The sequence below is a fragment of the Tamandua tetradactyla genome, chromosome 23 (genome assembly GCF_023851605.1).
Source record: "Tamandua tetradactyla isolate mTamTet1 chromosome 23, mTamTet1.pri, whole genome shotgun sequence".
NCBI lineage: Eukaryota > Metazoa > Chordata > Mammalia > Pilosa > Myrmecophagidae > Tamandua > Tamandua tetradactyla.
This window is the reverse complement of record NC_135349.1, coordinates 30,160,750-30,187,283: the sequence shown is the minus strand read 5'-3', so window position 1 is coordinate 30,187,283 and position 26,534 is coordinate 30,160,750. Positions and strand designations below refer to the sequence as shown.

The 26,534-nt window shown below is 37.7% G+C and overlaps 1 pseudogene; it reads left to right on the top strand.

Moving 5' to 3' along the window:
* The window catches only part of LOC143666751 (serine/threonine-protein kinase Nek10-like), a 90,408-nt pseudogene that overhangs the window by 33,522 nt on the left and 30,352 nt on the right, over positions 1–26,534 (top strand).

The following is a 26,534-nucleotide window of genomic DNA, read 5'->3' as shown; positions in this document are numbered from 1 at the left end:
ATGTTGTTTTATCAATAAAAATATTTTTTTAAAAAAGTCTCTTAAAATGGACTTGAATGAATGCTTTCATCATTTGATGGCCATGAAGTGATACTTTTAAGATAAATGTTTTTTCAGAAATCTTCTGAGGATTTTAAGTATATTCGTTGTTTGAAGCAACAATCCAAATTCTGCCCTCCAAACAGGCCTAGGTTCATTAGTTGCCTCAGTGCCTGACTTATAGTAAAAAATGACAAAACAAAAATCTTCAGTTTCTTCAAGTGAGTTTTACTTTAATCTCAAAGGATTCTAATGAATCTCTGTACTTGTCTTTATTGTTAAATACACAGCTGTTGGGTAATGTTGGTGCTTTTCCCAGAACCCTCAGATCTCTCATTCTTTTGTTTGGTGCTTTTCGCCTCCAATAGTGAGGGGTCTGGCTCTCTGAGTCTGTTTTGCCTGCAGACACAGAGAGTATGCACCTGGATATTTATTCCCTCAGGCCCATCCTGTGTCCTGCAGCCAATGACAACAGTTTTGGGAATATGAAAGTCCAGTTCCCTTGTCTCAGTGTGGGACACTTCTGAGACATGATTTGCAGTCTAGAGTTTCCCTGCAGGGTTAGTCTGAAACTGGCACTTGCCTGAGATTGCCTCTGTGCTTAGTTCCCCCCCCCTCACTGTGTCTCCTCAGAGCACCCCTCAGTCATTCTCTTGCACACCAGTCTTCATGTCAGGGCATGCTTCTGGAGAAAATGACCTCAGAACATACTTTATCATTGTACTTCCCAAACTGTGCGCTGACATACCAAGGTACTACTTTGAACTCCCTGGAGTGTTGTAGGATATTTTAAAGTTTCAAGAAAAAAAATAATACTAAATGTCTGTCAGACATAGTGCAAACTACTCAATGCCATTTACTATTTCAACATTAGATTGCATTACATTTTAGATGATGGTGATTCTTAATGAAGTTGGGTTTGCTATGGTGAAAAGTAAGTCGGTGTCAAAATGAGGACAGACTAGGAAATGAAGATGTTGGTGTGATTCTAAGACTTGAGAAGTTGAGTGTGCAGAGGTGCATGTACCCTATGGTAAGTAATTTGTGGTTATTTGAGAATGAAATATTTATCTTTTAATGTAGGTGTATTATTTTTTCAAATGGGTACTAAAAGTTGTTAGGGCATAAAGCCTTTTAAATCAGACCTAACTACTTAATAATGAAACTTTTAGCTATTCTTTTAGCCTAGGGGTTCTATGAAAAAATTACTCAGTCACTAAGGGTGTTGTGAATCAAATAAGTTTAGGGTCCATCCTCTGCTTCATACTGAAAAAGACGCTTTGCATGTGGTTTGCATAAAAATGGCTTAAGTGCTCAAATGCCAAATAACAGCACTAATTGTAGATGAAGGTTGTTGAACTCAGCTCTTATTCTTTTGTATATTTGTCATTTTCCTTCACAGTTTTGCATTGCTCATGAATTGTCACACTTGGCTGTCAGACTTGAACATGTGTGCTTTGTCTTCTTTTTTCAGGGAGTGGGTTAATTGATCCCCATTCATCCATTTTCTGAGAGTGTTAATTTGTCTAATACTACTAATGAGGGATCCATGTTATCAGGTTGGTTGGGAAAAAAAGTTTCTTTTTTAACTCATTATAAAGATGAAATAAAAACTTGGTGTGCTTCTCTTTGAAGTGGGCTATGTTCATTTTTTTTTCTTTCACAGCTCAGTAGCTTCCAAATTTGGAAAATATCTTGTTATTTGAAAAGATAAGAGAGAAGTGATATCATAGGGACCTATGGGATTTTGTGAATTGAACTTTGGATCTTTGCTTTCATTATAACACGACCTTTTAACATTAATGGTAGAAAGAATGTACACTTGGCCAAACCTTCCAGAGGTTCATGACTAAGCAGCTCACGAGGTCAAAGTCAACACTGATGGGCAGGGGCCTTGTCATGTGGCTCCAGAGTTATCAGTAGCTGCCCCTGAGTCCATTCCTTTCCCTCTCCACCCTCCTGCTTAAGACCTTGAGTTAGAAGCCTCTCACATGTCACAGCTGGAGGTACAGAAGTAAAGAATGTTCTTCTATTCCCACTCATTAGGTAAATGTACGGCCTCTAGCATAATACCTCTCAAACTTTAATGTGCACAGGAGTCACCTGTGGATCATGTAAATGCACAGTCTGATTCCGTAGGCACAAATTGAGGCCCGAGATTCTGCATTTCTAACAGGCTCCTAGGGGATGCTGATGCCTTGACCATGGTCCACTCTTTGAGAAGGAGAAGTTTAGCACTTTATTAGTGACATGTGTTTTCCAAAGAAAAGCTTACCTGACACTTCACCAGTATCTAGAAGGCCATTCCTCCTCTTCCTGGCTGGTTGATAGCTGATTCTGTAAAGCAGTGGCTCTTAACTTTTAGCATTCATCCATAATATCTGGAGGACTTGAAGACTGCTGCACCCATCACAGAGATTCTGATTTAGTAGGTTTGTGTCAGGGCCTGAAAATGTGCATTTTTAATAAGTTCTCAAGGATGCTGTTGCTGGGGGACCACATTTTGAGAACCACAGTAAAGCCTCAATATGGCACATTGATCAGTATTGTTTCTGCTTGCCCATGTCAAATATCTAAGCAATGTTCCCATTATTCATACATACTCACCTTTTTCAATAATTTTCACAGATTATTATTTTTTTCTGAGAAGCATCTTTTTTTATATCCTGCCCTAATAAGCTATAAGGAAGCTCAGACCATTCAAAAGATCTTTTATTTTGGATTCAATTTTATTGATGAATCCTTGTTTGAGTCAGAAGTAATTCCCTTCATTATCTTAATAGCATTCTTCTTTAAAATTTGCTTTAAAAAATTTTGTTTAGGTACCAGTTATCTTCAGAGCCTGCATGGGTTTGAGCTTTCTTGGATTCAGTGTCACTCCACATCTTTCCTTTAGAAGTATCACCCCCTTCTTTAAATTGTATTCTCAGCTGGCTTTGGGCTAGTGTTGTTTAGCTAACTCAACAACCCTTTGAATACATGATTCAGGACATTGTCCTGTATATTCCATATGCTTCTGAACTGACCTTTGCAATTCTGTATGGGTCAACTATATTAAGGGTGAATCATATGTTCTATTTTTTTCTGAATTAATCCCAACATAATGCCATTGTTCCTGCTTAATTATCACTGCCACCATCTTTTATTCTCTTACATATGTCAGTTTGAATGAAAACATTATATATATAATATTAATAAAAGTATTCATGGGGCTATGTGGATTTTTTTAAGCTGGAGATTCCATTTTCTTTGGTTTTTAGAATTCAACAAAAGGTTCTTAGAGATGTTCTGAAAATTGAAGGCAATGCTGTCATACTCTGTTTGCTGATCTCCCAATCTAAAGAAATACTGCAACTAATCTAGTTTGAGATGGATTGGAACAGGGTGGATTGTATTGCTCTTTAAAGGAAAGAATTTAGTGACCACTTACTCTGTTTATGGAACTTTGTAGTCAAAATATATATTAAAGTCTCCCCATGAATGCTATTCTTTCCATAGAAGGGAATTCTTTTAAGATCTGAGTCTCTCCTCCCTGGCACTCTTAGTACATAGTGGAACATGTGCTCAGGCAGTTGTTTAACATCTTGAGTTGCCAAGAATTGTTGGATAAAGTCACAAAGCTATGCTGGAGTGTACTGCAAATTTATGCTGATGAATCTCAGCATTGCCATTGCTGTGCTTTTTTTCCCTCTCTTGTTGAGTCAGTATTGCATGATCCAGAGAGACTGTTCCACCTCATCTCCATTTCTCATGCCTAAATCCCCTCCTTTCCCTGTCATTATCTCTAAATTGCATCTTCTCCTGTTTTATAGGGGAGACTGAAGTCATCCCAATCTGAGCTCTCTTATTTTCCCTATTGTTTGTTGCTTGAAATATTTGGGTTATCTTGAAACCTTACTTCTGATTTTAGAAGAAATATTCCTCCTTCTTGCCATGGCTTGGTCTCTACTTGTGCCCTTTCTCATCTTGTGAGTGGCTCCCTTTCTGTTCTTCTTTATTATAAAAAATGCCCTTGTCTGGACCCAGCTACACCTTCCAGTCTTTATCTTATGTTTATCGCTTCCTTTTTTGAAGATTCCATGTATACATCCTGAATCCACTTCCTTTCCATCAGGAATGCTCAGTTGCATACTTCTATATACAGGGTCCTCTGGGGAAGCTGTTTAAACAGGCCACAGTGTGCAATGTTGTGGACATTGTTCCTTGGCCCAAGAGGTTATGAACTGGTGGTTCATGTTTTAAAAATGCCTCAATCTTAATTTCTAATATAGTAAAGATAAGTATATATAACCCATGTTAAAAAAAAAAGCTTTTTGGGGTTCTCAGTGATTTTTAAGAATATTAAGGGATTCTGAGACCAAAAGGTTTAAGATCTTCTGTTGTAACACATTATAGTCAATATTTTTTAAATGTGAGCTCTTCAAATTTTTTCATCTTTAAACCTTTAGAGCCAACTCTTCTTTCATTTCATTTCTTTTTTTTTGGGGGGGTGCATGGTCCAGGAATCGAACCTGGGTCTCCCACATGAAAGGTGTTCATTCTAACCAGTAAACTATCTTATTTCTTTTAATGGCACAATCTTTCTCCCAGATTCTAAAGTAGGAAACTTAGGGACATCTCTTTTATTTCCCTTTTAATCATGCCCTACAAATTTGAATTTATATACCAAACCTTTTTTTTTAATATGTTGTATGGGAGGGATCAGATTTCATTCTTATTCCATGTGAGTATCCTGTTACTGCAGCACGTTTTGTTGAATTTTTGTTTGTTTGTTTTTTCTTTGTTTGTTTACTTGTTTGTTTGTTTTGAGAAGTGCATAAGCTGGGAAACAAACCCAGGTCTCCCACACAGCAGGAGAGAATTCTACCACTGAACCACTCTTGTAACCCTATATTAAGGCTTTTATAAGAGTAATTGCTATTCTACCTGGAAAGATAAGTAAAGGCCAGCCCACAGAGGGGCCTTAAATTAATGACCAAGGAATAAGCAGTATAGAACCACTGATGCTTTTTGGTCACAGGTGTAAAATGGTCATGTTAGCAATTTAATATTAAGAGTTGAGAGCAATGGGCTCAGTATTGATATAATTGCTGGGCTGGTTTAGGATGAGGGAGCCTACTGGAAATTTTAGGCAAAAATAGTTGTACACTGATAACACATGTGGCAATGTACTTCATTTTTAAAAACATATGGGATCCATGGGATGGGGGGAGGGAGAAGAAAAAGGAAAAATCCAGGTAGTAGGCAAAGCAAGGACATTGTCTACATTTTACAGAGTGGATTGAAGATCAGATTGATTAGGGGACTTTCTTCAAGTCTGGGATCCAATTTTTTGACCCCCAGCCTTTGACAGAGACAGAATACTGAAGTATGAAAGAGCAGGCAGGAGGCATTGCAGTAGTATAAGTGGGCAATTATATTTGCTTTTTATATCAGTAACCAGAACTGTTAAGATTAGGTGTATGCATGCCTTGTAATCATGGTTTTCTCTAGTTCAACTCTGGAACTGGGGTTAGTGTAACCCCATTAGTGTAACCATAGGATATACAAGGAAGACTAGGGATCTGTGAGCAATCATCTGACCTTGGTCCAGTTTTCATAGCATGGGGATGGGGAGTTTATTTCATAAATAGAGGTTAAATTCTTGAGTACCTAGTGACCACATTTTCTAAGTTATAAAGACTCTTTCCCCTTACTATACTTTGCAGTAGTGTTTCTCAAACTGTATTCCACTAGCAGTGATAAGTATTCCATGAAAAGAAGTGAACTTTGGCAAATGAGTTTAGGAAAAAAAAGAACAAATTTCACACTAGCTCTCCTCTTGGAGACTTACAGTGCATGGCATCATAGTAAAGGCTCTGAAGAGTTCCATGATAAAGACACTCATTAAAATCTGCTTCTGCTAGCATTTCCCAAGCTGATTTGACCAATTTTTTGTAGAATGTCTAATACCACCCATTGCACAGAATAAAATGACTGTTCTTAGAACACAGTTTGGGAAACACTGCCTTAATCATATACTGTTAATATTGAATGTTAAATAGCTATGTGTCTTGTTTCCTTGTCATGGTAAACATTTAAAAATATGATCAATATTAGAGTAAAAATAAATATCATTTAAAAATTATTCTCTTCCTTGGTATCTTCCCACTTGTAAACTTCAAATTTGGTTTCCTTCATATGAATGCCTTCCAGATTTTAATGTTTGGCTCTTACCCTGTTTCCCATGGTCTGTTGTGTCTTTTTTCAGCTGGGTATCCATCAGCACCTTGACATGTTGCAAACTGAGCTTTCTCCTCTATGCGGTCTGTTCCTCTCCTGCTTCCCTATGTCTGTCACTGTTTCCCAGTCACCCAGGCCCAAATGTGGTGATGTCTTCTACTTTACTTCCTTTTTTCCAGTCTATTTTCATGTTCAGGTGATCATACCACTTCAAAACCATCCTTGTTTCTCCATTCTCATTCTCACCACCACTGACCCCCAATTGGGCTCCCAATTGGCCCATCTTCCCTTTCCAATTCATTCTGAGTCTAGAGTAAAGTTTGTACAAGTGTTCTACTTTCTTATTGATGATCTGTCTAGGTGTTCTATTCATTATTGAAAGTGGAATATTAAAGTCTCCTGCTGATAATGTAGAACCATCTGCTTTTCCCTTCAAAACTGTCAATATTTGCTTCATGTATTTTTGGGCTCTGCTCTTTGCTGCATATATATTTCTAATTATGTCTTCTTGTTAAAATCATTAGGGAGTTCACAGGGCTATCTTTAATTGAGTTATAATTGTCCCTTTGTATTTAATTTAAACATGGCTTTGTTCAGTGTTTACAAATTTGCTTCTCATAAAATAAGGAAACTTCAACCCAGGGGGCCTTGAGAACCTGTGCCTGTTTCCCAGCCTGCCCAGTTGGTTGACTTCATGGTAGAACTAGACTGGTGTCTCTCACACTCATGTACTTTATATCCCCCATACATTGCTCTGAACTGAAATGTGGCTGATGGTTAATGTTCATATATCAAATAACTTCCCTGTGAGCTGGTCAGGGAGGAGGGAAATGTCAATGCAGCTTTCATCAAGCAGGTTAGGGGCCACCTGAAAGCAGATTTGCCTGCAGATAAATGCTGATGTGAATAAATTGAGAGTACTTACTATTAATAGAGTTCTAAGCTAGTCCCTTTCATGACTCCAGCTTTCCACCCCTTCTCTTCCATAATTAGCACTGTGGGACAGCTTAAATAGTATAATAGAATGTCTTCTTATTAAGAATTAGATTTAAAATCCTGAGTCAGGACACATTTTTTCATTGAGTACCCTCACATTTGTTTAGAAAATGGTATTAAGACAATTGGAATAATAATTTTAGGGAGAATCCCTAGAGCCTACTAAGGCAGTCCTTTAAATTTTTATTGTACATGTGAATAATGTGAGGATATTTTGAAATTCAGGGTGGGATACTGCAGGTCTGAGGTGGGGTAGAAGGTTCCATATTTCTAATCAGCTCCTAGGTCATATTAATACTGCTGGTCTATGGACCACACTTTGTATGGCAAAGGCCTAGAGGAAGGTCCTGGGAGATTGTTAATGATGGATTCTTGTCCAGGCTCTCTTTCTCAGGCAAAATGGATTACCTTTCTGAACTTCTGTTTTTCTTCTCTGTAACATGAGGGGGGTTGAATGAAATGACATCTAACAGCTCTTCCTGGCTCATTTTGTGGTGACATATGAGAAATAAAAAGAATGAAAAGACAGGCCTCAGCTCTGAGCACATATACAGTCTCTCAAATTCAACCAATCTTCATATTTATTAATAGTTCATCTTACATGTAGTGTGAATAACTAATATTAAGGTTTTCCCTATTTAAGTTAGAATGTGGAGTTCAAGAAATAATTATAAATCTCATGGCTTACTAAATAAATTGCATGTAAGATATGCACCCCTCCACCCTCATCTTTTGTATATGTTGCTTTGTTTTTATTTTATTAGGAAATATTCCACAGGTTGGGTGGGATTGAAAGCTTAGCTCAGGTAAGATTCCTTTTGCAGTCGTTATTCTTTATTTTAATTTGGCATTGCTCTGAGCAAAGATTAAATAGGTGCATGACAGAAGATGACTTTCTCACAGTATACTGCCTGCCAGGGCAGGAGTGGGGGTGATGATAAGTGTGAGTGTGAGGCATGATATTTACAGAAAAGGAGGGTACCCAGGATATTTTGTCTTGCTAATTGGGTTCACTTTACCTGGACTGTTGAAAGGAGAAAGTGCCACAAAAGGTCACTAAAAGTCTTTAGTCAGTAGTGAAAAAAATAGGTTTTGGTTGGCAGTTCCAAATTCTCAGAATGGTACATACCATATAGTGAAGAAAAATATTTGTTATAAAAAACTTCCTAACTTCTTTTTATATAAAAAATGAATTACCGTATGCATAAGAATATTTTAAAATAAATTACAACATGAGAAATGATCATGACTTCATTTAATTTTCTGCTTTGGCTACTACTGAGGAAAAGTGAACAGGTGAATATAAATGATAAGCATATTGAAGATATGGGTTTATTAATACAATAAAGCAAATTTTGGGGACATGTCATCAAATTGGGATAGGCTGGTCTCCTAAAATCTATAGTGTGAATAGAGAGAATGATATTCATAACTTCGTGGCTTTGTTAACAAATTATGAATTATTAATAGAAGATTAAGGAACATGAGAATTTTATGTTGTCTTTTTTTGAATTATATTCTCATTCTTGGAAAACTGCTACAACATGTCTAGTTTTGTTTTTAATTTATATTTTTAAAATTTGCTGAAGGTTCACCTCATTTAATAGCATTCCATAAATTGTATTGTAAAGGGAATTTAGGTAAACTGGCTCTCCTTATCATCTTTGACTTCCATTATAAATCAGAAATTATGTGCATTTCTCTGAGCCTATTTCTTATTTTAATCACTTATCCTAGCGAGGAGTTATCAGACTACTCCATTCCCATTCTATTATTTTTATTGTTATCTGCACGTACCTGGTTAGATATAATTTAGAATATCACAAGGTATAACATCAATAAAATGTGTTTGGTAGGTTATAAAAATTCTACTAAAAAAGTACACTGAAGAATTAAAAATTTTCTGTATTATACATTGAACATCATGTTTAAGTGTCATATATTTGAATGCTAGATTACACCACAAACTTATTCAGGTAAAGTCATATCAAGACTTTATTGTATAGTATTGTATAGTATTGTATAGTATTGTATAGTATTGTTGTATAGTATTTGGTGAATCTGTTGTGCCACCTACAGCTTATTTGAAAAACTGCATGACCTTGTCCATCACCTACTAGTGTGCCTGTGCCTCCTCCTCTCTGACATTCTTTTGGTCTGATCCCTCCTGCAGTACATGGAGATGGTGGCCCATGAGTACCTCAGTTATGGAGAAGAGCAGCACAGTGTGGACAAGCTGGTCAACATGACATGTAAGCATTGTCAGGGAGATGCAATCAACTTCTTGCACATGTTAGAATAGGCAGTAGGAAAAAAAAAAGAATGCTTTGAACTTTATGAACACACCCATACAATATCATGGTGTTGAGAGTACAGGCCAATTGTTAATATACTAAGTGGCAAGACATACCCACAAGGAAGACTTTTGGATCACAACCCTGACCATGAAAAGCATAATTTCATGTTGGAGGAGGTCTTTCTTGAGCAAAAGTTTATGTGATGAAAGAGAGAATTCCATAAAAGCAAATTTTTGTAAAAATATTTTTGCCTTCTTTGGTTTCTATTAAAATTTCATAGACTGTTTGGGCGGGCCGCGGTGGCTCAGCGGGCAAAGTGCTTGCCTGCTATGCCGGAGGACCTCGGTTCGATTCCCGGCCCCAGCCCATGTAACAAAAACGGAGAAACAGAATACAATAAAAACAAGAAAATGTTTAAAAATGTTTCCCTTTCTTCCTTCTTTCCTTCCTTCTATCCTTCCTTCCTTCTCTCTGTCTTTCCTTTAAAAAAAAAAAAAAATTTCATAGACTGTTCATTTTTCATCTATAATTGGGTGTTAATGATAATACCTTTCTAACAAGTATCTGGAACATTCAGAATATAAAAATGAAAAAGATCAAGACCTCATAAATGATGATGATGATGTGAAAACTTTGGTCTGTGTGGGTGATATATTCCCTAGTCTCTCAGACTGGTCTCTCAGACTGGTCTCTTTGAAGCTGCTACAAAATTACCTTTCCATCTCCTCCAGGTTTGATTAGCTACAGGCTTCCTACATTGGGGGGTGCTAGTCCATTTTCTCTGTGTGAGTAGACTCGTTTCCTATATTGTTAGTGAGGTAGCACACTACTTCTCAGTTATGGTAATTGTCCATGGCAAGCCCTGTGTACTGTGAGTTCTCTTTGAAAGTTTTCCTGAAATTCTCTGTCCCCATTTATAAGTTGAAATTCTTAAAGGAGGATCTTTGAAGACCAGACCTCATTTTGAACTTGTAATGATATTAAAGAATTGTTTAACTTTAAGGGGAAGGGAAATTTGCCTTTTTGGTCTTTCCATATTTCCTTATTACAATAATATTATAAAGTAATTACTAGCTGTGCTTCAAGGGATAGTTCATGGGGTTAAAAAATAACCCACTGCCTCCTCCCTGCATTGATCCTTTTGTGTTATCTATGTTCTTCTTTGTCCATTTTCTGTTTGCCCATCAATATTTCAGATATGAAGTTCTGTGATTACTGCCTCATTTAAACTCCACATCCATTTTTGAGTTATTTTCTCCCTTTATAGATATTTTTCAAAAACTTGCTGCTGTCAAAGACCAAAGAGAATGGGTCGCCACAAGTGGAGCTCACAAGGTGAGTGGTCCATGAAAGAGTGAATGCTTTAGCCTTGTATGGCAGTGGTTCACATGCTCAGGTTCACAGCCTTTCTGGTCACACCATGTGCTATGTACAATTCTCAAAAATGTAACCTAGCCTTAAAATGTGATCTCAGCCATCCTTTTACATTTTTACCAACCTAGGGAGAATATACAGGAAATATAAATAAAGGTTTTCTGAAGCTCTTTTTCTTTTTTCTGAAGTTCTTTTCCTATGCTATTTAATATCAACTCAGTTTATTGCTTAATTTAAATGCTGCTTGGGAAACCCGACTGTATGTAAATTGACACCGTCTGTGTGTGTGTGTGGTGTGTATGCATTATGGCACACAGATTTATATTAGTTTGGACCATATGAAATAGTCATTGTTGGACAAAAATGGTTGAACGTAGGCATTTCTATTTGAGTCAACCTCATAATGGATGGTACAGTATTACTAACATGTGGGCTAACTATTCATTCAAGGTGATGACTTCAGTTTTAATTGAAACATGTTCAATTCATCTTAGCAGGAATGTTTAAAGGGTGTGAGCCTAAAGCTAAGTTTCAATAACTTCTTGAACTTTCAGATCCCAGGAAGCTGTTTCAAACACAAATTAAAACAAGACTGCCTAAAGTATGTTAACATATGATTCAAGGTGGTCTATGGACCAATGTTTTCCATTTCAATAGGTATATATTTCATTAACATTATTGCTTAGAATTTGAACACAGTTTTTGAGTTAGTGTTAAAGTGTTAAGTTGACATGGCAATTATGAAAATGATATGCCATTGACTGAAGCTTGGAAAACATTGTGTTAGATGATGAAGTGAGGAAAGAAAGAGTGAGAGAAGAAAAAAGGAAAGGAGCAGAGAAACAAAGATAATGACAGCTTTATTTTAAATATTTTTTTTTAAAAAGAATGCATCATAAAAGGGGAAAATCTACAGAACAAGAAATAAAAACTCACCCCAGCAATTGTTCCATAGGTAGAAGTTCTGCTCTAGGAATGTATTCTGTTTGTACTTTTTTGGTAGCTTTGAGTTCTGAAAATGCAGAGAGATGATAAATGAATTAATATATATGAGGGGTTCAGAGAAGACAACTGGTTAGATTAAAAACTTCCAACTAAGTCATGTTACTGAGGATGATGCCTAGGTGCAAACGTTGATGTCCTTTAACATCATTTTAGAAGTCTGAGAGTGTAATGGAGTGTTTAGTAGCATTTACATATGTTGCTTAGCTTGGAGAAATTGACAGTTTGAACATTTTTGTAGAAAATATTTCCATATTTTTGGAACTAGCATAGTGCCTATCTCATTGTGAGTTCTCAATAACTGGTCACTAACTGTATTCTTTTTTTTTTTTTTTTTTGCAGTGAATATTCTTTTTTTATTTTTTATATAATATCGCATGAATATACAATATATATTATATAATATATGCATAATATAACATGAATGCAAAGCAAAGAAAGAAAAAAGTAATAGTTTTCAAAGCACTCTTCAACAAGAAGTTATAAGGCCAATCCCAGGGTTTGTCATGGGCTACCATACCATCCTCCCAGATTTTTCCTTCTAACTGCTCCAGAATATAAGTGCCTAGAAGGAATAAATACTTTTTATCATTACAATTGACTTTTATTTTCTTTTTTTTTATGTTACATTTTTTTTTATTAATTAAAAAAAATTAACTAACAACATTAGAAATCAATCCATTCTACATATGCAATCAGTAATTCTTAATATCATCACATAGGTGTATGGTCATCATTTCTCAGTACATATGCATCGATTTAGAGAAAGAAATAGCACGAAAACAGAAAAAGAAATAAAGTGATAACACAGAGAAAACACAAATAAAAATAAAAAGTACAAAAATATATAAGAGAAAGAAAAAAAACAAAAAAAAACTATAGATCAGATGCAGCTACATTCAGCGTTCCAACATAATTACATTACAATTAGGCAGTATTGTGCTGACCATTTTTTTTAGACATCATACCATTCTACATATGCAATCAGTAATTCTTAACATCATCACATAGATGCATGATCATCGTTTCTTAGTACATTTGCATCGGTTTAGAAGAACTAGCAGTATAACAGAAAAAAATATAGAATGTTAATATAGAGAAAAAAGAATAAAAGTAATAATAATAAGAACAAAACAAACAAAACAAAACAAAACAAAACAAGAACCTATAGCTCGGATGCAGCTTCGTTCAGTATTTTAACATGATTACTTTACAATTAGGTATTATTGTGCTGTCCATTTTTGAGTTTTTGTATCTAGTCCTATTGCACAGTCTGTATTCCATCAGTCCCAATTACCCATTATCTTACCCTGTTTCTAACTCCTGCTGAACTCTGTTATCAATAACATATTCCAAGTTTATTCTCGAGTGTCGATTCACATCATTGGGACCATACAGTATTTGTCTTTTAGTTTTTGACTAGACTCACTCAGCATAATGTTCTCTAGGTCCATCCATGTTATTACATGCTTCATAAGTTTATCCTGCCTTAAAGCTGCATAATATTCCATCGTATGTATATACCACAGTTTGTTTAGCCACTCGTCTGTTGATGGACATTTTGGCTGTTTCCATCTCTTTGCAATTGTAAATAACGCTGCTATAAACATTGGTGTGCAAATGTCCGTTTGAGTTTTTGCCCTTAATTCCTTTGAGTAGATTCCCAGCAATGGTATTGCTGGGTCGTATGGCAATTCTATATTCAGCTTTTTGAGGAACCACCAAACTGCTTTCCACAGTGGTTGCACCATTTGACATTCCCACCAACAGTGGATAAGTGTGCCTCTTTCACCGCATCCTCTCCAGCACTTGTCATTTTCTGTTTTGTTGATAATGGCCATTCTGGTGGGTGTGAGATGATATCTCATTGTGGTTTTGATTTGCATTTCTCTAATGGCCAGGGACATTGAGCATCTCTTCATGTGTCTTTTGGCCATTTATATTTCCTCCTCTGAGAGGTGTCTATTCAAGTCTTTTTCCCATTTTGTAATTGGGTTGGCTATCTTTTTGTTGTTGAGTTGAACAATCTCATTATAAATTCTGGATACTAGACCTTTATCTGATATGTCGTTTCCAAATATTGATTCCCATTGTGTAGGCTGTCTTTCTACTTTCTTGATGAAGTTCTTTGATGCACAAAAGTGTTTAATTTTGAGGAGTTCCCATTTATTTATTTCCTTCTTCAGTGCTCTTGCTTTAGGTTTAAGGTCCATAAAACCGCCTCCAATTGTAAGATTCATAAGATATCTCCCTACATTTTCCCCTAACTGTTCTATGGTCTTAGACCTAATGTTTAGATCTTTGATCCATTTTGAGTTAACTTTTGTGTAGGGTGTGAGATATGGGTCTTCTTTCATTCTTTTGCATATGGATATCCAGTTCTCTAGGTACCATTTATTGAAGAGACTGTTCTGTCCCAGGTGAGTTGGCTTGACTGCCTTATCAAAGATCAAATGTCCATAGATGAGAGGGTCTATATCTGAGCACTCTATTCGATTCCATTGGTCGATATATCTATCTTTATGCCAATACCATGCTGTTTTGACCACTGTGGCTTCATAATATGCCTTAAAGTCAGGCAGTGCAAGACCTCCAGCTTCGTTTTTTTTCTTCTTTGACCCACTCGTTGTTTAGGAGTGTGTTGTTGAGCCTCCACGTATTTGTGAATTTTCTGGCACTCTGCCTGTTATTGATTTCCAACATCATTCCTTTATGGTCCGAGAAAGTGTTGTGTATGATTTCAATCTTTTTAAATTTGTTAAGACTTGCTTTGTGACCCAGCATATGGTCTATCTTTGAGAATGATCCATGAGCACTTGAGAAAAAGGTGTATCCTGCTGTTGTGGGATGTAATGTCCTATAAATGTCTATTAAGTCTAGTTCATTTATAGTAATATTCAGATTCTCTATTTCTTTGTTGATCCTCTGTCTAGATGTTCTGTCCATTGATGAGAGTGGGGAATTGAAGTCTCCAACTATTATGGTATATGAGTCTATTTCCCTTTTCAGTGTTTGCAGTGTATTCCTCACGTATTTTGGGGCATTCTGGTTCGGTGCATAAATATTTATGATTGTTATGTCTTCTTGTTTAGTTGTTCCTTTTATTAGTATATAGTGTCCTTCTTTGTCTCTTTTAACTGTTTTACATTTGAAGTCTAACTTGTTGGATATTAGTATAGCCACTCCTGCTATTTTCTGGTTGTTATTTGCATGAAATATCTTTTCCCAACCTTTCACTTTCAACCTATGTTTATCTTTGGGTCTAAGATGTGTTTCCTGTAGACAGCATATAGAAGGATCCTGTTTTTTAATCCATTCTGCCAATCTATGTCTTTTGATTGGGGAATTCAGTCCATTGACATTTAGTGTTATTACTGTTTGGAGAATATTTTCCTCTAACATTTTGCCTTTTGTATTATATATATCATATCTGATTTTCCTTCTTTCTACACTCTTTTCCATATCTCTCTCTTCTGTCTTTTTGTATCTGACTCTAGTGCTCCCTTAAGTATTTCTTGCAGAGCTGGTCTCTTGGTCACAAATTCTTTCAGTGACTTTTTGTCTGAGAATGTTTTAATTTCTCCCTCATTTTTGAAGGATAATTTTGCTGGATATAGGAGTCTTGGTTGGCAGTTTTTCTCTTTTAGTATTTTAAATGTATCATCCCACTGTCTTCTAGCTTCCATGGTTTCTGCTGAGAAATCTACACATAGTCTTATTGGGTTTCCCTTGTATGTAATGGATTGTTTTTCTCTTGCTGCTTTCAAGATCCTCTGTTTCTCTTTGACCTCTGACATTCTAACTAGTAAGTGTCTTGGGGAACGCCTATTTGGGTCTAATCTCTTTGGGGTGCACTGCACTTCTTGGATCTGTAATTTTAGGTCTTTCATAAGAGTTGGGAAATTTTCAGTGATAATTTCTTCCATTAGTTTTTCTCCTCCTTTTCCCTTCTCTTCTCCTTCTGGGACACCCACAACACGTATATTTGTGCGGTTCATATTGTCCTTGAGTTCCCTGATACCCTGTTCAAATTTTTCCATTCTTTTCCTGATAGTTTCTGTTTCTTTTTGGAATTCAGATGTTCCATCCTCCAAATCACTAATTCTATCTTCTGTCTCTTTAAATCTATCATTGTAGCTATCCATTATTTTTTCTATGTTTGCTACTTTATCCTTCACTTCCATAAGTTCTGCGATTTGTTTTTTCAGTTTTTCTATTTCTTCTTTATGTTCAGCCCATGTCCTCTTCATGTCCTCCCTCAATTTATCGATTTCATTTTTGAAGAGGTTTTCCATTTCTGTTCGTATATTCAGCATTAGTTGTCTCAGCTCTTGTGTCTCATTTGAGCTATTGGTTTGTTCCTTTGACTGAGCCATATCTCAATCTTTTGAGCGTGGACAGTTATCTTCTGCTGCTGGCGTCTGGGCATTTATTCAGATTTCTCTGGGTGTTGGACCCAGCAAGGTTGTAAGATTTTTCTGTGAAATCTCTGGGATCTGTTTTTCTTATCTTGCCCAGTACGTGGCGCACGTGGCACACGTTTGTCTCAAGTGTTTAGAATGGGTCTCCCCCAGCCACCGATCTCTGTGGCCTGGGGATTTCGGATCCAATTCTCTCCGTTGGTTCAGGGGCCGCGCGTGGTGGGGGCGTCAACTGCCGCGGCTTGAGGGGACCCTGTGGTTGGTTGCGGGCCACAGCGGGCCTGGGGGATTCCCCACCAGACCAGGAAGCCTCCCGTGGGGGGGGCTACCGCGGCTTGGATAGCCCTCCTATCCGAGACTCGTATCCGCGGACTCGAAGCAGAGACTCAAAGCCGCCTGCAAAAGAGGGGTGCCGCCTGCCTCGGCTTGGGAAACTTGCTTCTCCAATACTCTCAGCTGGCCCGGAAAGGAGGGAGGGAGTAGCTCGGACCACCGCAGCTGCCGCTGATCGGGAAATCGCGCGCCGCTCGGGGGTCTCACCGCAGCCGAGTCTCGCAGTCAGTCTAGCCAGCCCAGACTTTGGATAGCCCTCTGATCTGAGATTCATAGCCACGGACTCAAAGCTGAGACTCAAAGCCGCCCGCAAAAGAAGGGCGCCGCCTGCCTCAGCTTGGGAAACTTGCTTCTCCGATACTCTCAGCTGGCCCAGGAAGGAGGGAGGGATTAGCTCGGACCGCCACAGCTGCAGCTGCTCGGCAAATCGCGCGCTGCTCGGGGGTCTCGCCGCAGCCAAGAGTCACAGTCAGACTTGCCAGCCCAGACTTTGGATAGCCCTCTGATCCGAGACTCGTAGCTGCGGACTCGAAGCCGAGACTCGAAGCCGCCCGCAAAAGTGTGGTGCCAGCCGCCTTGGCTGGGAAGCTTGTCTCTCCGAGTCTCTCAGCCAGCCTGGGAAGGAGGGAGGGATTAGCTTGGACCACCGCAGCTGCGGCCACTCGGGGGTCTCACCGCAGCCAAGTCTCGCAGTCAGACTTGCCAGCCCAGACTTTGGATAGCCTTCTGATCCAAGACTCGTAGTCGCGGATTCGAAGCCGAGACTCGAAGCCGCCTGCAAAAGTGTGGCGCCGGCCGCCTTGGCTGGGAAGCTTGTCTCTCCGCGTCTCTCAGCCAGCCCGGGAAGGAGGGAGCTATTTTCTCCAGCAAAGGAGGGCTGGGGGTGCAAGTCCAAGAAATCCACAAAAGCACTCTGTGAAAGAATATCAGCATTTCATACCTGCAGGTAAAGCTGTGTGTCGGGTTTATGCTAACGGCCTTGCACTCCTCCGGCCAAGCTTTTCACACTGCAACCCGCTTAATGTTTCTTGGTAAAATCATCTGGTTCTCCCTCCAAAATTAATCATTGATTTAAAAAAAAGCATGTTTTGAGTAAAGAAAAAAAAAAAGAGCAGCACTTTCCTCCGTTCCACTGGCCAACAGAAAACGTGGATAGAAAGTACAGTCCCCAAATCAAAACCCACCTTCCTCTTCCCCCCCAAATTCTCCTGCGTCCATCCTGACCGGGTTTCCCTCACATTCCACTAACTGTATTCTTATTAATGTCATTACACTCTCCATGTGGCTAGACATTCTGGAGATTAGAAATAGTGTCTGGGCTGGGATTGTGATGTCAGGGTAGGGGTAGTGTTTGAAGCCACAGAAATGGATGACACCATCTGGGGAGAGTATTTAGAGTGTGGAGACTAGAAGACTGAGGATGATTCTATGAAACCGTTGTCATAATTTTTCAGAGCTCAGTTGAACCTTATGAATGTACCATAATTATTTTTATATTACTCTCCAAATACTCACTGAGCACTTAGCACTTCTTTCTTTAATGCATATTATGTTTTTGCCATTTTGATGAGTGTTTTGTTTATACAACCATGGAGTAAATTTCTGGGGACTAGAATAAGGCCTTTATATATTTTTTATCTTTAGTATAATACAGGACACTGAGTATATATTCAATACCTAATTGCTGGTTAATAGGTTCCTTAGGCCAGACCAATGAGATTATGACAGAATGGTGGTTAACAAACCATGACTTGGAGTATAGATTTGGCTTATTGCTTGTTTTTGTAAATCAAGTTTATTGTAACACAGTCATTCCAATTTTTTAATGTATTGTCTATAGCTGTTTTTGTGTTATCTCAGCAAGGTTGAAAACTTTAACAGAGACTGTATGGCTAGCGAAGTTGAAAATATTTACTGTCTTTTACAGAAAATGTTTGATAACATGTGACTTTGGAATGGTTAGACTATTGTCCATCTAGTGATGATAGCTCTAGTCAAAATGTGGTATCAGCACTCTGTGGGTACTGTGATTCTGATCTCCACCCTCCCCATCACCTTTCAGACTAACTGCAGTTACTCTGCCTACTTTGTGCTGAACCTCAGATGAAAGAGCAGATGAAACTCTATGAAGGGATACCTGTGCTCCTCAGTCTGCTCCACTCTGACCACCTGAAACTGCTCTGGAGCATTGTCTGGATTCTGGTTCAGGTTTTGAGGATTCTGAGATCAGTGTGGAATTCTGCATTTGGGAAGGCATCAAGCAGCTTCTTCATATTTCACAAGGGTGAGTGTTAGTGGGGTGGTGCTCACTTTGCCCATTCATTGATGGCTGGGGACTTCTGCGACAAGATGGCAGTTTGGGTGCATCCTCAACCTACTTATTCCTGCTCTGGGGTTTCTTTGATTGTTTCTCATTTCCAGGGTCATTTACACTTGCCACAAACATGCTCTGAATCATTATCAAAGGCCTCTGTCCTTGAAGTTCCTTGAAAACTCTGTATCTTTTTCTCTGTATAACCAGCCTCCAGTACAGCATACTTAGTAAGACACCTTGTTTTTCAAGTTCACACATGTAGGTTAAATGGAAATCCCCAAATCCAAAGGAAACATTTGTCTGGCTTTCCTTTTCTTAAATTAGTATTTGCAGTCTGTGATCAATTATTACTATTTTATTTTTCTGAAATGTTTGTGCATTTCTATGTGTGTGTGTGTGTGAATATAGTCTCTGTTTAAAGAAAAGACAAAGCCTGCATTAAAGGAAGAGATATGAAATCTTATGGAAAATGAATTAAAATATTGGCAAATGATAGTCTGTGTTCCTGATCCTGGGCCAATTGCTCTCACTTTTCTCTTTAATCTCCATTATGGCCATCAAAGGTGAGTATTATTACTGCTCTTTTAAAAGTAGAATTTCAATGAGCATAGGGAATGAAAGGTTTGTCAAAAATAGTTTCAAATTGAAATTTTCTTGAAGTATGTTACATTGCGACTACTATTTTTTTCTATTAGATGTATTAGATGTATTAGATCTATTAGATGTATTAGATGTATTAGATCTATTAGATGTATTGAATATAACATCTTTTGTTGCCATCCATGGGTAAGCTCTAATCTCTAATATCATTATAAAGCAGAATTCAGCTCTGGAGAGGCTGACTCAAAGTTGGAAAACAATATATCTGCTTGAAAGGCATAAAATGTGTGATCTGCAATATGTAAGTAAAGCTCATTCAAGCAAAAGCAGATACAAGAATTTTAACATGCTACATATTATTAAGTCAATATTATTCAGACTTTGTACTTGTTATATCTCTAGGGATATTGTAGAATTATGTGTTACCAAATTCATTTTTTTCTGAGGGAACATTCCAAAGCATATAAGAACAGTCCTTAGAAATATGAATAGTTGCTTTGTTAACGATTTTTATCTGTACCTAAACAAAGGAAAAACTCATATACTATTGACAATCATATACTGTTTTATGATGTCAAAAAATTTCAAATATTTTAAAGTAAGAATGAGAAATCTCTCATCGGTCATAATAATGAAAAATTTCTATTGCCAAAGTTTTTTTTTTTGGCTAGGATTTGTAGATGATGATGGTGGTAGTAGTGGAGGTTGTTGGTGGTGGTAATTTATTATTATTGTTCAATGGTATCTATTATGATAGTTCTGGTTTGCCCTCCTAGAGAGCCACCATTTCCTTAATGGAATTCTATAATAGTCAAACAATACCTCAAAGAAAAAACTTGCCTTTTTCCCATATAGAACTGAGTTATTACAAGATACCACTTTTCTTCTTTTGCTCAAGCCATAACTATTCTTGATAAAAAATAGTTCTTTCAAATCTACAGAATCATTTTGCCCAGCCTGTACTTGTGGTACAATGTTAGAGAACTTTTCCTTAAGAAGATGGTATATGTCAGCTTTTACTTTATGTTAAATATGTCTCACTGATTTTGGAGAATTTATTATCCCAGCTGGGTAAACAGTCTCCTTTCAAGGCCTGCCCCTGATTTGCCTAGAGCTGGTACTAGGAGTGGAGGTTGCCAGGTTGTCTGGCAGCTTGAATATGAACAAGGACTATTGTCTGGCCAGATTCCAGGAAACATGTTTAAACCAGGTCATCTGTCATTCAAAACCCAACGGCAGTTTCTGAAAGGCTATATGCTCTTGACTGGGTGGAGTGTACCCTAGAATTCAACTTAATTAATTTGACATAACTATGTCAACGGATAATTCTACAAGTTTTGAGTACCCCTAGGTCCCATACCTAGGTAATTGGGCCCAGGTAACATGAGAAAGAAGACTGGGAGACTCAATTTGAGTAGAATTCCAGATACAGTAGCTGCCATAAAAAATAAAAAGAAAATATGGTACCCATATAAAATGAATGGGAACAAAGCAGACAATAGACAGATGAAGAATCTATTGTATAAGATGTGGTGAGTAAAAAGTAAAATAAATGCTTTATGTAAGACATATGTTATACAAAACATGTTGTCTTGTACTTAGGTAGCTAAGGTACAAGAAGTAAAATAGAATTAAAAAAAACAGAGGACAGGCTTGGAAAAAGTTGTTTACAATGCAGAGGAAAATGTTGTTTACAATGCAGAGGAAGAATACAAAAAAATTGAAACAATTAGAAAATGAAGTTCATGGTCCATAGGAGATGGCTGTTCAACATGTGGATAATTGAGCCTGAGGTTGATACTAAATAAAATAAATGTTTAAAAGTTCAATGATGTAATAAAACAGAACTTTTCCAAAATTAAGAAGAATAGGAATTTCAGGAAAAAAGAAAACTCAGAAAGATCAAAATTGAGATGTATTCAGATGAATTGAATAGGCTTCAAAAACAAACACACACACACACAAAAAAACAAACACACAAACTACAGAGTTAGTTTTTGTTTGAAGTGATGAAAGCATTTTGGTAATGTAGTGGTGATGGTAGCACAATATTGGGGATATGAAAATATAACTGAGATGCACTCATAAAATGGGTTAAAGTGGAAAATTTTGTGTTGTGTATATGTCACCACAGCAAAAAACCCAGATGACGTAAACAAACTTTTCTACTTTGAAAAATAAACAACTTTTTCCAAGCTTGTCCTCTGTTTTTTTAATTCTATTTTCCTTCTTGTACTTTAGCTACTCAAGTACAAGACAACATGTTTTGTAAAACATATGCCTTACATAAAGCATTTATTTTTCTTTTTACTCACCACATCTTATACAATAGATTCTTCATCTGTCACCCTCTATTTTTGAGAACACAGCCATGTGGAGCAGTGGGGGAAGGATAGTTAGTTCCATACATGCTGCTGGGTCAGTTCAGTAATCTGAGAAAAAAATGAAAATTATTCCTGTTTCACATCATAGACAAAAATAATTCTAGGTGGATTGAAAAGTTAAACAATAGAGATAACAGGAGAAATCTCTATGCCCAGGAATTTCCTTAAACTGGTGGTGATGGGGGTGGGGGGGGAGGGTGTAGATTTCTTAAACAAGATATAGAAAGCACTGACCTTTAAATAAAATTGATAAATTGGTCTACTCATTAAATTTTCAGAGATAAAAATTTTGTTTCTGACCGTTCTTCCATTGGAAGCCTGTCTAGTGGAAATGCAGCAGGCTGGATCCAGCAGCTTCATTTGTCAGAAGATTTAAGCCCTCGGGAAATACAAGAAAATACTTTCTGTCTTCAAGCAGGTATTTAAGTTATATTATCATGTTTTATTATATGATACTATATGATTTATTGTGTAATATTATTCATTGTTATAAATAAGTACGACCACATTATTTAGATGCAATTTATGAGTTTTAAAAATGTAAAGTTAAATCCATGTGGATTCCAGAAATTTTTTGGTGCCAGTGTTGAACTTGCAGGGTAATGATACAACAAACTTAGCTCTCCCTTCCGTGTTCTAAACTCACTGAGTAATAAGCACAGAACTGAAGATACAAAGAATGCAAAATATCAACTTTATTGCTGGTAAAGCTGGGTTAGAAACTATAGCTTGATCTGTGGCCAGAATCAGACTTCCTATTATTTTTTGGATCTCAGGGTGTGAGTAACTTCTTCACACCTGGTGAGTCTGAAAAGAGAAGATAAAGAAAGATGACAGAAATGTGTGCTATTTCCACAAGGTGATTGGAGTACTGCTGTATGGACACTTTTTGGCAGGGTCATCTCACACAGGTGGCTCACGACCTGCTTGGGGGCACCTGGTCTTCAGAACCAGTGAGGTTATACTAGGTGTGTTGCCTGCAGTGGCCCACATCAGGGCACAGAGAAGATGTTTGGGAGTGGCAGGAGAGCAGGAGACCCTAAGAGGAAAAGAGCATATGAAGCAGAGGGAGGGAATAAAGGGGCAGGAGAAGGGCAGATTTTCTTTGCTCCCTGCTGTTTCCTCCTGGAGAATGGAGACGTTTCTTCACTGAAGTTGAATTTCTGGTTCTCCTTACAGTGAAGGGTCTCTACCTCAATACAAGGGCTTCTCCCTTTCCTGTTTGAAGGTTCCCCAGGAAGTCTGATCTGGCTGAATCTCAGTATTCATAGTATTTCTAGTATTTCTCTGTCTCAGAGAGTGTGGGTGAGATCCATGTTTATAGAAGTCAGAAGAGCAGTTCCTTATGTGCGATTTAAAGGTTTTCCAGCCTTGGGTGGCTGAAAATATACTATATTTTGATCTGAGTGGTGCTGATATATAGATTTATAATATAGTATTATAAATTGTACACTTAAGACATGTTCACTTATATAGCTTCTTGTGTATACTTTATACCTCAACTTAAAAAATAGGAAAAATAAATAAAAATTAGAAATGTAAAGGGTTAGGAGTAGGGTCTGAGTTTTGGTTCCACCTACTCTGATGACCATATGGCTTTGGAAAATTCCCTTAAAGTCTCCAAACTTAAGTTTTGCTCAGGCAAGATGATGATAATAATAATCACAGTATCACTGTTACAGGGTTATTGTGATAATTATATGAGGGTGTATGTAAAGTCCTTAGCACAGTACCCTGCCCACAGTAAGGGCCCCCCAAAATAGTATTATCCTTTTTAGGTGCTCTGTGCTATAGGTTACAGCATACAGTTTGGAACACAAGGAACATTTCGGTGCCAAATGCTACCAGAGGCTGCCAAGATGGCTGTGGGGAAACAGGGTATACTGTGAAGGGCATGAGACGGAATGAGGTCAGACACCTCTCCCCTTCCACTTACTAATTGTGCAATCTAATCTGTTAACCCCTCTGTTAACCATGAACCTTTGTTCTCCTGCACACAGTCAGTGTTAGATAAAAGGTTGTTGTGGAGGGACTTCCAGGGAAGATGACAGAATGGGGGGGGCCAGGACTGTCTTCCCCCCAAAACAACATTTAAGCAGGCAGAAACTGTCTGAAATAAGTATTTTGAAAATCCAGAGGTCAGAAGAACACTGTATAGCATCTAGGGATAAGCAGGAAGAAAAGGCTGATAAATTAAGGTAAAGAACTCTAAATTGCTCTCTCTGCATGGCATCTTCTGGTGCCCTTTTCCCACACTCATGGCAAGCCATTGAGAGGTCCAGCTCTTGGCTAATTGCTGTTGACCAAAAAGGACCTAAAATCCTCTTCCCCAAAGCAGGGTTGTGCACGGAGAATAACTGAGCATAGCCTTTGACTAGTGAGCATGGATCACTTAGTCCTAGCTCTTATGGGCAGCATTGTTTCAACCCTCCTGGGACAGGGGTGGAGGTAGTAATGATGTAAAGATGCAGGACTTCCTCAGGACCTCAGGGCTTAGTTAACAGAAGGGCTGCATTTTCTGGGCAGGCCAGGAAAGCTCAGCTTTGGGAAACTGTTGGGGAAGTTGGTGCCTTTCCTGACCCCTTCCACAGGGCACTTTGAAGCTGGTCTGCTGCCCCCTTTCTGGGTCCCTGGCCTGTTTTGGCTAGGAAAGACCAAATTGGGAAAGTCCTCCCTGGGGTGACCGACCTTCCAGAACATGCCTTCCAGGCAAAAGCAGCATGAGACAACATGATGAGTGTAAATACTTGTAGAGGTAGGCTGTCTGGGATAAAGTCCTGCTTGTTTCAGATATCTGGGAGAGGGGAGTTTGTTCCCTGGGAAACAGAACAACCAAACTACTGTAATCAGGGGAACTCCAAAACAACTAAAAAAGCAAAAGCCCAGGGCAAGACAGAGGCCTGGTTAGACAGAGAAAACCCTGCACAGTGCATTTATCTTCTTGATAGGAAGGCTGGAGTTCAAGAAAATATTTCTCTTATCTTGTGCTGGTTACAAAACTAAGAAACAGACATCCTAGGGAGTAGATCCAGAGTTAACTTTTTCATTCAAATTGTACAGTAGTTCACAGTGTCATATAGCTGTGCATTCATCATCACAATTGATTTTTGAACATTTTAATTACTGATATTATTCTTATATGTCTTCTATTCTAAATTTATGGAGTCCCTTCCCAGTATATATGCTCCTCCAGATTTCTGAGCAATTCAGCATTGTTCATTTTTAACACAGAATCTCCAAGGAGAGATTTTCAGTAGCTGTTTATGTCACCATGTTGATGTCATCTCTCCCAGAGTTAACATTATAAAGTATTAAAGAGTATATGCAACAAAAGAATATAAGATAAGTAAAGAAACAGTAAATTATGGCTCATCCAAAGGAAGAGGCTAAAAATACAGAAAACACCAATGAAAGAAATGAGAATGTGGATGTACCAAACAAAGCGATTTATAAAATATCTTTAAAATGCTTAAGGAGGTGAAGGAAAGTACAGAGAAAGAACTACAGGATATCAGGAAAACAAAAATGAGCTATATGATAGTCCAGAAAAAGAGATAGAAATTTTAAAAAGGAACCAAAAAGAGCTACTGGAGTTGAAGACCAAAATAACTGAAATGAAAATGCCCAAGAGGGTTTCAAGGGCAAATTGGAGATGGCAGACGAAACAATTTAAAGATGAAAACAATTTAAAGACAAAACACTTGAAATAAGTCAGGATGAGGAGCAGAAAGAAGAAAAATCTTAAATACTAAAAGTGAAAATAGCCTAATACACCTCTGGGACACCATCAAGCATACCAATATATGCATTATGGGGGTTCAGAAGGAGAAGAAAGAAAAGGGCAGAAGGAATAGTCCAAGAAGTAAATGACAGAGAACTTCCCAAACTTAGCAGAGAACATGAATATGCACACCCAAGAAGCTTAGAGACCAACAAAGAGGATAAATACAAAGGAAAATACACTATCATATATCATGCAAAGGACAGGAAGTAGTTCTGAAAGTTGCAAAAGCAACTTGTTACATAAAAGGCTGTCCCATTAGACCCATAGAAGCAAGAAGGCAGTAAGATGAAATACTTCAAGTACTGAAGAAATATGACAGTTAGCCAAGAATTTTGTACTGATAAGATGCTCTTTGAAAAATGAAGGAAAGATTATGATATTCTCAGATAAGCAAAAGCTGAGAGGATACATCCCACAAGGTCTGCTCTACAAGCCAGGCTAATGGGAGTTCTTTAAATTGAAAGGAAAGCACACTAGACAATGGTTCAAACCAACATAAAGAAATAAAGACCTACAATAAATGTAACCATTTGGGTAATTATAAGTGCCAGTATTATTATATTGTGTTTTTTGCTGTATAACTTCACTTCTTATTTCCTCCAGGTGCTAAAATTCAAATGCATAAAAATTAATGCTAATTCTAAATTTGTGGCCATACAGTATACAAAAATATGTGGTAATAAGCACAAATCATGGTGGGGGCAGGGCAGAGGGGTATAGGAAAAGTTATATGCTATTGAAGTTAAGTTGGTATCAAATCATATATAA